The 13,395-nt window shown below is 51.0% G+C and overlaps 1 long non-coding RNA gene across 1 annotated transcript; it reads right to left on the reverse strand.

Annotated features, from left to right (window-relative positions):
* Positions 1–1,069: 1,069 nt before the first annotated feature.
* Positions 1,070–13,011, reverse strand: LOC129464002 (uncharacterized). Its single transcript, XR_010116000.1, has 5 exons — positions 12,830–13,011; positions 10,928–11,094; positions 9,979–10,068; positions 3,073–3,690; positions 1,070–2,883 (listed from the first exon to the last, which is right to left on the reverse strand). It is a non-coding gene; the product is annotated as an uncharacterized lncRNA (long non-coding RNA).
* Positions 13,012–13,395: the final 384 nt, after the last annotated feature.

The raw sequence follows: 13,395 nt of genomic DNA on the forward strand, positions 1-13,395 counted from the left end.
CAAAAGAAACTACCATCAGAGTGAACAGGCAACCTACAGAATGGGAGAAAATTTTTGCAACCTACTCATCTAACAAAGGGCTAATATCCAGAATCTACAATGAACTCAAACAAATTTACAAGAAAAAAACAAACAACTCCATCAAAAAGTGGGCGAAGGATATGAACAGACACTTCTCAAAAGAAGACATTTATGCAGCCAAAAAACACATAAAAAAGTGCTCATCATCACTGGCCATCAGAGAAATGCAAATCAAAACCACAATGAGATACCATCTCACACCAGTTAGAATGGCCATCATTAAAAAGTCAGGAAACAACAGGTGCTGGAGATGATGTGGAGAAATAGGAACACTGTTACACTGTTGGTGGGACTGTAAACTAATTCAACCATTCTGGAAGTCAGTGTGGCAATTCCTCAGGGATCTAGAACTAGAAATACCATTTGACCCAGCCATCCCATTACTGGGTATATACCCAAAGGACTATAAATCATGCTGCTATAAAGACACATGCACACGTATGTTTATTGCGGCACTATTCACAATAGCAAAGACTTGGAACCAACCCAAATGTCCAACAACGATAGACTAGATTAAGAAAATGTGGCACATATACACCATGGAATACTATGCAGCCATAAAAAATGGTGAGTTCATGTCCTTTGTAGGGACATGGATGAAACTGGAAACCATCATTCTCAGTTAATTATCACAAGGACAAAAAACCAAACACCATATGTTCTCACTCATAGGTGGGAATTGAACAATGAGAACACATGGACACAGGAAGGGGAACTTCACACTCCGGTGACTGTTGTGGGGTGGGGGGAGAGGGGCGGGACAGCATTAGGAGATATACCTAATGCTACAATGACGAGGTAATGGGTGCAGCACACCAACATGGCACATGGAAACATATGTAACAAACCTGCATATTGTGCACATGTACCCTAAAACTTAAAGTATAATAATAAAAAAAAAACCCAGCAGCAGTGTTCTGGAATCCTTTGTGAGTGACAAACACTCAGAACCCTGCCAATTTGTTATGGAATCCTATCTGAGGGACAAACATTCAGACACTCACGGTATCATTTCATCTCATCTCATTTCAATTTTATTTCAATTTCATTTCATTATTTCATTTCATCTCATTATTTCATTTCATTTCATCTCATCATTTCATCTCATCATTCATCTCATCATTTCATATCATTTTATCTCACCATTTCATTTCATCTCATCTCATTTCATCTCATCATTACATCTTACTTCATCTCATTTTATGTCATTTCATGTCATCATTTCATCACATCTCGTCTCATCTCATCATTTCATCTCATCTCATCATTTCAACTCATTGCATCTCATCTCATTTCCATTTCATTATTCCATTTCTTTATTCCATTTCATCATTTCATTTCATTATGTCATTTCATCTCATCACATTTCATCTCATCTCATTTCTTCTCATCTCATCATTTCATCTCATTATTTCATCTGATTTCATGTCATCATATCATGTCATGTCATCATTTCATCTCATGATTTCATCACATCTCATCTCATTTAATCTCATCATTTAATCTCATTTCATCTCATCATTTCGTCTCATCTCGTAGCTTCTCAATTTCATTTCTTCATTATTTCATCTCATTTCATTATTTCATGTCATGTCATCTCATGTCATCATTTCATCTAATCACATCTCATCATTTCATCATTTTATTTTATCATTTCATCTTATTTCATCTCATCATTTCATCTCATCTGATTTCAATTTATTTCAATTTCATTTCATTATTTCATTTCATCTCATTATTTCATTTCATTTCATTTCATCTCATCATTTCATCTCATCATTCACCTCATTTCGTATCATCATTTTATCTCACCATTCCATTTCATCTCATCTCATTTCATCATTACACCTTATTTCATCTCATTTTATGTCATCATTTCATCACATCTCGTCTCATCTCATCATTTCATCTCATTTCATCTCATCATTTCAACTCATTGCATCTCATCTCATCATTTCCATTTCATTTCCATTTCATTATTCCATTTCATCATTTCATTTCATTATGTCATTTCATCTCATCACATTGCATCTCATTTCTTCTCATCTCATCATTTAATCTCATTATTTCATCTGATTTCATGTCATCATATCATGTCATCATTTCATCTCATCATTTCATCACATCTCATCTCATCATTTAATCTCATCATTTAATCTCATTTCATCTCATCATTTCATCACATCTCATCTCATCATTTCATCTCATCATTTAATCTCATTTCATCTCATCATTTCATCTCATTTCATCATTTCATCTCATCATTTCTTCTCATCTCATCATTTCCATTTCATTTCCATTTCATTATTTCATCATTTCATTATTTCATTTCATCTCATTTCATTATTTCATTTCATTAGGTCATTTCATTTCATCATGTCATTTCATTTCATCTCATTTCATGACATCTCAGTTCATTTCATCTCATTTCATTTCATCTCACCATTTCATCTCATCATTTCATCTTATCTCATCATCTCATTTCATCTCATCATTTCATCTCATTTCATCTCATCTCATTACATCATTTCATCTCATTGCATCTCATCTCATTTCAATTTCATCATTACATTTCATAATTTCCTTTCATCATTTCATTTAATTTAATCTCATTTCATTATTTCATTTCATCTCATTTTTCATCTCATTTCATCTCATCATTTCATCTTATCATCTCATCTCATCATTTCATCTCATCGTTCACCTCATTTCATCTCATCATTTTATCTCATTATTTCATGTCATCTCATCTCATTTCAATTTCATTATTTCATATCATTTCATTATTTCATTTCATTTCATCTCATTTCATCTCGTTTCATCTCATCATTTCATCCATCATCTCATCATTTAATCTCATCTCATCTCCTTTCAATTTCTTTTCAATTTTGTCATTTTGTCTCATCATTTCATCTCATCATTTCTACTCATCATTTCGTCTCAAAATTTCATCTCATCATTTCATCTCATCTCATCATTTTGTCATTTCACCTCATCATTTCATCTCATCTCAAGTCATCTTATCATTTCATCTAAGTGAAATGATGTAATGGAATCATGAAATGAAATGGATAGGATGCCCTCAGTGATGTTAAATTTAAAAATTGTTTTCATGTATTCATTTTTATATTTATATGTATTTACGTTTATATTTACTTATATTTCTTTTTACTTATTTTTATTTATATTTTTACTTATTTCTTTATTTATAGACAAGGTCCTGTTCTGTGGCCTAGGCTGGAATGCGGTGGTGCATTCACAGTTCACTGCAGCCTCGAGCAAACCTCCCACCTTAGCCTCCCAGGTAGCTGGGACCCCAGGTGCGCACCACCGCACCTGGTTAATATTTTATTATTTGTAGAGAGGGACGCTTGCTATGCTGCCCAGGCTGGTCTCAAACTCCTGGGCTCAAGCAATCCTCCTGCCTTGGCAACCCAAAATGCTGGGATTACAGACATGAGCCACAGTGCCCAACCTATTTATTTATTTATTTAATAAAGACAAGGTCTCACTATGTTGCCCAGGCTGGTCAACTCCTGGCCTCAAATGATTCTCCAAACTTGGCCTCTCAAAATGTTGGGATTACAGGTAGGAGCCACCATGCCTGGCCTAAAAATAGTATTATATTTTTGTATTATATAATTTTCAATTAGGTAATATGAATATTCTGTACAGGAAATATGCCCTTAATTACATAGGAATAAACATTTGTTACACAGAGAAAAATCTAATAGAGCTAAAAATAAAAATTAATTTGGAAAGGTCATTAGATACTCATACATTCTTATGTTTATACATTCTTTCATATATTCATATATTCTTTTAACAGTATCAATGGTTTGGAGTTATTTGTACAAAACCATGACCTATATGTAATACAACTAACAGGCACTTACAATTCAAGGCATATATATTATATACAAAGCTTCAACTTCTCATTATTTTTTTTGTTTCTTTTTCTTTCTGTTTTGGCAGATACTATGAACACAACATTCAACTCACAGACACTATGGAGCCCTTACTAAGCATAAAGTACTGTGAAAGGCCAGGGCTAGGACAGAACTGAGACAGGGCCAGGGATACGACAGAACTGGGGCAGGGTCATGGCCAGAGAAAAACCAGGGGCAGGGTCACAGCCAGGGACACGACAGGACCAAGGCCAGGGCCAGAAGCAGGGCAGAACCAGGGCCAGGGCAGGGACATGGCAGGGCCAGGGCCATGGCAGGATCAGGGCCAGCAGAAGGCCAGGCCAGGGCTAGGGTAGCACAGGGCCAAGGCAGGGCAGGGTCAGTGTAGAGCAAGGAACGGTCCAGGGTACGGCAGGGCAGGGACAGGGAGGTCCAACGCCAGAGTCAGGTCCAGGACATGGACAGGGCAGGGCCAGAAACACGGCAGGACCAGAAAGGGGACAGGGCAAGGGCAAGGCCAGAGAAGGACCATGGAAAAAACATGGCTAGGGAGGGTCCAGGGCAAGGGCAAGGCCAGGGCAGAACCAGAACCAGGGCAGGCCAAAGGCAGGGCCAGGGCAGGGCAAGGCCAGGGTAGGGCAGGGCCAGTGTAGGGTGAGGGTAGGACCAGGGCAAGTTCAGGGCCAGGGCAGGACTAAGATAGCACAGGGCCAAGGCAGGGCCAGGGCAAGGCCAAAGGAGGGGCCAGGGCCAAGCATGGCCAGTGTGGGGCCTGGGGATTGTCAGGGCCAGGGCCAGGGTCAAGTCTGGGCCAGGGACAGGGCCAGAGCAAGGGAAGGGTCAGGGAGAAGGCAGAACCAGAGAGGATCCAGAACAAGGGCAGGGCCAGGGAAGGACAAGGCAAAGCCAAGGCCAGGGCAGGGCAAGACCAGGGAAGGGCAAGGCCAGGGCAGGGCAAGACCAGGGAAGGGCAGGGCCAGGGTAGGAGAAGGCCATGTTAGGGCCAAGCCGAAGGCAGGGCAGGACTAGGGTAGTACAGGGCATGGCCCAAAACAGGGCAGGGCCATAGCAGTGGCAGGACTAGCAACAGAGCCAGGACCAGAGCATGGTGGGGACAATAGAGGGCCAGGACAGACGATGGCAAGGCAGGTCCAGGGCCATTTCATGGACTCGGTAGCCCTGGGGTCAGGCCAGGGCAGGGCAAGGGCAAGGCCAGGGAGAAGGCAGGGCCGGGGCCAAGGCAGTGCCAGGGCAGGGCAGGACCAGTGCAGGGCCAATGCAGGGTGAGGGCATGGCCAGGCATGGAAGGGCAGGGCAGGACCAAGGAAGGGCCAGGAGAGGGCCACGGCAGGGTCAGGGCCAGAACAAGGGTACAGCTGGGGCCAGGAATATGGTAGCATAAGGGCTGGGCCCAGGCTGGGACACGCAGGGCAGAGCATCGCTCGTGCAAGGCAGGGCCAGAGCCAGGCCATAGAGATGGGAGGGCAACACCAAGGCAGGGTCAGGGCAGGTCCAGAGTCGAGGCAGAGCTAGGGCCCAGGCAGGGCCATGGAAGCGCCAGGGCAGAGGAGGGCAGGGCAATGCAGGACTGGGCCATGGCAGTGCCTGGTCAACTCCAGGGCAGGGCCAGAAGCAGGACAGGGCCAGGGCCAATGCTCAGGCCAGGGACATGGCATGACAGGAAGTGCCAGAGCAGGGCTGGGCCAACATTGGGGCAGGGTAAATCAGGCCAGGACACCTCCAAGTCCAGCTCTGGCCCTGCCTTGGCCCTGGCCCCTTCCTGGCCTGACCTTGTCCCTGGCCCTGCCCTATCCATGCCCTGTGTGTTTGACCAGTGTTTTATAACACCAGAATCCTACAAGAAACTTAAATCAGCTCTTTTTGTGCATTTTTAGTAGAGATGGGGTTTTACAATGTAGCCCAGGCTGGTTCCAAACTCCTCAGCTCAAGCCATCTGCCTGCCTTGGCCTCCCAAAGTGCCGGGATTATAGGAGTAATCTGGCCAAGTATTTAACTTCTGTATGCCTGTTTCCTAAATTTGGAAAATGGGGATGCTTTAAGTACCTAGCACATAGAATTATTGTGAGAATCAATGCCTCACATATTTACATATTGATAAAATTATACTCATAGAACACTACTGGAAGCAAAGATAGTATTAGTTAAAATTTAGTGATTATTTACTGCAAATATTATTACTATTACAAACAACATAGTATAGACATTATTAATGCTACTATAGTTATCTTAAAAATCTAAAATAAAAAGTTTTACATAATAGCCTAATGTAATCTCTCCTGCTCTGCCCTGGCTCAGCCCTAGTGCCAGCTCTGCCCCTAGTCCTACCATATCCCTGGCCCTGACCCTTCCCTGGTCCTGCCACTGCCCTGGCCCTTCCCATCTTCAGGCCTTACCATGGCCCTACCCTGGTCCTGACCCTGCCCTGGTCTGGTCCTGACCCTGGCCCTACCCCAGAGAAGGGGTATGGCAGAGCCAGGGAAGGGCCGGGGCAAATAAGGGACAGGACACATCCAAATCCAGGAAAGGGCCAGGGCCATGACAGAGCCAGGGCGAGTCCTTGGCAGGGCCAGGTTCCAGGCCAGGGCCAGGAAAGGGTCATGGCAGGGTCACTGTATGGCCAAGGTCCAGGCCAAAGCCAAGGCAGGGGCAGGGTCAGGCCTGCATAAGGGCAGGACCAGAGCCAGTGATATGGCAGGGCCAGGGCCAGGGCCAGGGCTGTGCCAGGACAGAACAACAGCAGAGCAGGGCAGGAGCAGAGCCAGGCCATAGAGAGAGTAGGGCAAATGCCAAGGCAAGGCCAGGGTAGTGCCAGGGCTGAGGCAAGGTCAGGGAAGGTCCAGGACTGAGTCAAGGCTAGAACCAAGACAGGGGCAAAGGCCGGGGCAGATCTAGGGCACAAGCAGGGCAGGCTAGGGCAGGGCAATGGCAAGACCAGGCCATGGCAGGGCCAGTCCAGGATAGAACAGGGCACAGGCAGGGCAGGGCCAGGGCCACGGCTGGGGCAGGACAAGGACCAGGACCAGGGTCCAGGCCAGGGCAAGGGTATGGCCAGGGCAGAGGTAGGGCCAGAGCCAGGGTCTGGGCAGGACCAAGGCAGGTCCATTGCAGGGCCAGGGTTCAGACCAGGGCCAGAGCAGGGCCGGGGCAGGGCCAGGGCCAGGACAAGGAAAGGGCAATGTCAGGACAAGGGCCATGGCAGGAACAGCAACGGGGCTAGGGCCAGGACAGGGACAGGGACAAGGTCAGGGCTAGGGCCAGAATAGCATGCCAGGGTAGAGCCAGGCCAAATTAGGGCCAGGACAGGGTCAGGACCAGGGCTGGGACAGGGAATGGCCTTAAGTAGCGAAGGGCCGGGGCCAGGGTCCATGCCAGTGCCAGTGCCAGTCCAGGGCAGAGGCAGGGCCATGGCCAGGTCTAGGACAAGGCTGGGGCAGGGCCAAGGTCTGGGTCAGGGTCAGCACAAGACCAGGGCAGAGCCAGGGGAGGGGCAGAGCCAGGGGAGGGAAAAGGCCATGGTAGGGCCAGGTTAAATCAGGGACAAGACACCTGCAAATCCACTTCAGGGCCAGGGTCAGGGCAGGGCCAGTTCAGGGCCAGGGCCAAGACAGGGCCAGGGCCAGGGCTGTCAGGATCATCGGCAGGGCCAGGGCCATGGCAGGACCAGGGTCAGGAGCAGGGGTCAATGCCAGGCCAAGGACAAAGATAGGACCAGGTCTGTGCTAGGGCCAGTGTGAGGGCCAAGGCGGGGTCAGGGCAGGGCAAAAGGGAGGGCAGGGCCAGGGCAGGGTGGAGCAGGCCCAGGGTAGCACATGGTTAAGGTAGGGCACGACCAACCAGGGCAGGTCTATGGCTGGGGCTGGGGCAGAGCCAGGGCCGGGGCAGGGCCAAGACAGTGGCAGCTCCAGGGCAGGGCCAGGGTTAGGACCATGGACATGTCCAAGGCCAGTGCCAGGGCAAGGGCAAGGGCAAGGGCAGGGGCAGGGCCAGGGTCATCTAAGAACCAGGGACAAAGCCAGGCCCAGAGCAGGGCCAGAACAGGTACCTGGCAGGGCTAGGGTCTGGGACAGGGCCATGGCAGGGCCAGGGCCACAACCAGGTCTGTGCTGTGGCCAGGTCCAACACGGTGCCCAGGTGAGGCTAGGGTGAAGGCCAAGGTAGGGCCAGGGCAGGGTCAAAGCCAGGATAGGGCCAAGGCAGGGCCAGGGCAGGCAAGGCAGGGCCAGGAAAGCATAGGGCCAAGACAGGGCAGGGCCAGGCCAGTGCCAAGACCTGGGCAGGGCCAGGGAACAGCCAGGGCAGGGCCAGGGCCAGGGCAGGACCAGGTTTGGGGCAGGAGCAAAACAAAGGCAAGGACAGTGCAGGATCTTGGCACAGCCAGGGTCCAGGACAGTGTCAGGGCAGGGCCAAAGCAGGGTCTGGGCCATGGTAAGACCAGCAACAGGTCTGGGGCTAGGCCAGTGACAGGACCAGAGTCAGGGCAAGGGCCAGAGCAGTGCAAGGCCAGGGTGGGGCCAGGCATTTCAGGGTCAGGGCCAGGGGAGAACCAGGGCAAGGTCTCAAGCAGGGAAGGGCCAGGGCCATGACAGGGCCAGGGGCTGTGTTAGGGCAAGGGCAGAGCCAGAGCAAGGTAAGGGTCAGGGCCAAGGCCAGGGTAGGGACAGGGAAAGAAATATGGCAGGACCAGGGGCAATGCCAAGGCCAAGGCTGGGCCAGGGCTGAGCCAGGGATGAGTCAGGGCAGGGCAGGGCAGGGCAGGAAGGCGCTGGTAGGGGCAGGGCAGGGACAGGCCAATGGAGAGCCATGTCACGCCGGGGCCAGGACACCTCCAAGTCCACTTCAGGGCCAGGGCTATGGCAGGACCAAGACCAGGGCCAGGGTTAGGGCCAGGTCTGGGCTAGGGCCAGCTCCAGAGCAGGGCCTAGCGAAGACTAGGGTGAGGGCCAAGGTAAGGCCAGGGCAGGGTCAAAGGCAGAGTAGGGCCAGGGCAGGGTGATGACACATCCAGAGCACAGCACGGCAGGCTGATGGCAAGACCAGGGGCAGACCGCTGCCAGCTCAGGGCCAGGAAAAGGCCAGGGAAGAGCCAGGAAAGGGTCTGGGTCAGGGCCAGGACCAAGGCAGAACAGGGCCAGGGCCATGGCAGAGTCAGGGCAGGTCCTTGACAGGACCAGGTTCCAGGCCAGGGCCAGGGCAGCAGCAGGGGCAGGGCCTGGATAAGGGCAGGGCCAGGGATATGGCAGGACCAGGGCTAGAGCCAGGGCCAGGCCATAGTGAAGGCAGGGCAAAAGCCAAGGCAGGGTCAGGGCAGGTCCAGGAAGCGGCTAGCACCAAGCAGGGCCAAGGCACAACCAGCGCAGGGTAAGGCAGGGCAATGGCACCACTGGGCCATGACAGGGCAAGGTCAGTGCCAGGAGAGGGCAGAACAGGCAGGCCCATGGTGGGGCCAGGGTAGGGATGGCCAAAGCAGGGCCAGAATATGTCCAAGGCCAGGTCAGGGCCAGAACAGGAACAGGACCATGACCATTGGCAGGGCCAGTGCCATGACAGGACCAGGGTCAGGACAAGGGGCAGGGCCAGAGCCAGGGCCAGAGCCAAGCCCAGGCCAGTGCAGGTTCAGGGCAGGGCCAGTGCCAAGGCAAGACCAGGGCAGGGACAGGGTAGCACAGGGCCAAGACAGGGTCAGGATGGGACCAGAGCAGGACAGAGCTGAGACAGTCCAAGTAACAGTAGGGCAGGTACAGGGCAAGGCAGGGCAGTACAGGGCCAGATCCATGGCAGGGGCAAGGCAAGGCCAGGCCCACTGCCAATGCACCAGCCCTCCCTACAAGGCTCCTACACCTGGCCACTGCTGCAGCCCATCCATCGCTGTAAGCCTGACCCCCAACCCTGGCTGCAGCCGCCTGCCCTCCTAGCGCGGCCGCTCTCCTACCGCTCTGGCACACTTACAGTCTCCGTCGCTGCCACCCACCCGCAGCGAGGCGAGCCGTGGTGTCGCAGGCTCTAGGTGTCTTCTCCTCCTCCTGGCATGGAGCAGCTGGGTGGGCAAAGCCAGAAAAGCCTAGAGGAAGATGTGAGGGGTGGGAGGGTTAGAGCCTCAACTTGTCATGCCAGCCACTGGGTGGCAGGGGCCAGTTTCAGCAAAGGCACTCACACCCACCCTCCAAAGTCCAGCCTCTCCTTTTGGCCCAAGCTAGCCGGGAACTGGGGTCTGGGGTGGGTGCTGGAGTCACCACAGCACCCAGCTCCCCACTCCACAGGAAACATTGGGCCCACTGGGGCTGCAATCCTTGGGGAGCAGGAGAAGCAGAAAAATTCAGACCCAGCCAGCCCTCCGCACCCAGGTGCCAATTCCTGTTCCAGACGCCTCCACGCACAGGGCCCTGTCCCCCGTGGTGTCCCCAGGGGTGCCTGGCAGCCTCTGAGGCACAGACTCAGAGTGCACAGGCCCAGGAACAGGTGGGTGTGGGGGCTCTGCCATGCTCAGGATTCCCATGCAAACACTGCACGCTTGCACTCCAGTATGACCAAGAGTAGGTCGCCCTCTGGAGTGTGGAGTCACGGAGAGGAGAACCACTCCTTCTGTGGATGCCAACTCTGCTGACCACCACCAGCGGTGCAGCCCCTGATAGCATCGAACTCGCTCCCCCTCCACGGCTAGTCCTGCCCTCGATAGCTCCCCCTACCTCCATCCTCCAATGCCGCCAGTAGCGTATACCCGATAGTGCCCTAACCTGTCCTCCTCCATGGGCATTGCAGCCCCAGAAAGCGCCCATAAACCCACCCTCCCTGCCTTGGGCAGTGCAGCCCTGTACAGTGCTACCAACCAGTACCCCTAATGCAGGCAATGACACCCTGGATAGTGCCCCCAACCCACCCCACACTGCGAAAGGTGCAGCCCTGGATAGCCCCTGTCCTACCACTCTGGTCGTGCTGCAGTCTTTGTCACCGCCACCACCAACCACAGTGAGGCAAGCCAGTGGGCCGCAGGCTCTAGCACCCAGCAGCCAGGCACGGAGCAGCTCTCGCTGATGGCTGGCTCCTACCACTCTGACCACACTGCTGTCTCCGTGGCCATCTTCTTTGACTACAAAGGAATAAAACTAGGTATCAGTAAGAAAAGTAATTTTGGAAACAATACAATCACATGGAAGTTAAACACTACCCTCCTGAATAAATGACTAGTGGGTCAATGAAGATACTAAGACAGAAATTAAAAAATTTCATGAAACAAAGGGTAATGAAAACACAGCATACCAAAACTTTTTACGCAGAAAGCAGTACAAAGGCAGAGATTTATAGCTATAAGTGCCTACCATCCAAACAAAAGAAAAACTTCAAATAAACAATACATCTTATAGAACTAGTAAAGTAAGAACAAACTAAACCGAAAATAAGAAAAGAAATAAGATCGTAGCAGAAATAAAATTGAAATAAAAAACACACAAGATTAAATGAAAAGTTGGTTTTCTGGAAAGCTGAACAAAATCGACAAACTTTTAACCAGGCTAACTAAGAAAAAAGAGACAAGACTCAAATAAATAAAATCAACAGATTAAAAAAAAAGGAGACATTACAACTAATACTTCAGAAATTCAAAGGATCATAACTGGCTATTATATGCCAATAAATTGGAAAGCCTAGTAGAAATTGGCAAATTCCTAGATGCATACAACCTACTTAGGCTGAACAATGAAAACATCCAAGACCAGAACAGATTGGTAACAAGTAATGAGATCGAACCCATCAGAAAAAGTCTCCCAGTAAAGAAAAGCCCAGGAACTGATGTCTTCACTGCTGATGGCTTCACACCAAACAATTTAAAGACCTAGTACGAATCCTACTCAAACTATTTTGAAAAACAGGAGGGAATACTTCCAAACTTATTCCATGAGACCATTATTACTGTGATACCAAAATCAGACAAAGCCATCAAAGAAGGAAACTACAGGCCAGTATCTCTAATATTGATGCAAAAATCCTCAACAAAATACCAGTGAATCAAATTCAGTAATACATTAAAAAGAAAATTCATCATGATCAAGTGGGATGTATCCCTGGGATGCAAGGGTCACTCAACATACAATGTGATACATCATATCAACCAAATAAATGACAAAAACTGTACGATCATGTCAACTGAAATTGAAAAAGCATTTGATGAAATTCAACATCCCTTCATGCTATAAATCCTCAAAGAAACGGGTACAGAAGAAACATACCGCAACGTAATAAAAACTTCAGGAAAGACACCCACAGCTAGGATCATATGGAATGGGGAAAAATGGAAAGCTTTTCCTCTAAGATCTCGAACATGATAAGGATGCCCACTGTCACCACTGTTGTTTAACATAGTACTGGAAATCCCAGCTAAAGCAATCAGCGCAGCCCCTGATATGGCCCCCAACCCACCCTGCCCCCTACCACCAGCAGTGTCGCCCCCCCCCCACAATAGCACACCCAACACACCCAAACCGCCCCGCCTCCCCACACCATGGGTATTGCAGCACCCCATAGCGCCCTCAACCCAAAACCGCCACCCCCCCCCCCCCCCACAGCCACGCAGTGCAGCCCCGGATAGCACACTTAGCCCACCTCACTGTTGCCAGCAATATAGTCTGGGATAGTGCCCCCAACCGGCTCCCCGCCAAGCGCAGTGCAGCCCCCGTTTGGGCCCCCAAACCGCCCCCCCCGACCCCGTGCAGGCAGCACAGCCCCAGATAGCACACCCAACCAGCCACCCAAGGCGGGCAGTGACGCCTGAGATAGGGCCCCCAACCCGTCCCAGGCCACCCGCAGTGCAGCCTGGATAGCGCACTTACCCCGACGCCTTTCTACGCTCTGGCTGGCTGCAGTGCAGGAAGAATTTTATTCACCGTCGATGCGGCCCCGAGTTGTCCCAAAGCGAGGCAGTGCCCCAAGGTCTGTGCTGAGCAGAATGCAGCTCCGCCCTCGCGGTGCCCCCGGCCCACCCGGGTTTGTGCTGAGGAGAACACTGCTCTGCCTTCGCTTTACCCCGACGCCTTTCTACGCTCTGGCTGGCTGCAGAACAGGAAGAATTTTATTCACCGTCGATGCGGCCCCGAGTTGTCCCAAAGCGAGGCAGTGCCCTTAAGGTCTGTGCTGAGCAGAATGCAGCTCCGCCCTCGCGGTGCCCCCGGCCCACCCGGGTTTGTGCTGAGGAGAACACTGCTCTGCCTTCGCTTTATCTCCGAAGTCTGTGCAGAGAACTGAGCTCCGCCCCGGCGATGCTCTCCATGTGTGTGCTGAGGAGAACGCAGCGCCGGCGCAGGCGCAGAGAGGCCCACAGCGCCGGCGCAGGCGCAGAGAGGCCCACAGCGCCGGCGCAGGCGCAGAGAGGCCCACAGCGCCGGCGCAGGCGCAGAGA

This window comes from Symphalangus syndactylus, chromosome 15, assembly GCF_028878055.3.
Source record: "Symphalangus syndactylus isolate Jambi chromosome 15, NHGRI_mSymSyn1-v2.1_pri, whole genome shotgun sequence".
Lineage (NCBI taxonomy): Eukaryota > Metazoa > Chordata > Mammalia > Primates > Hylobatidae > Symphalangus > Symphalangus syndactylus.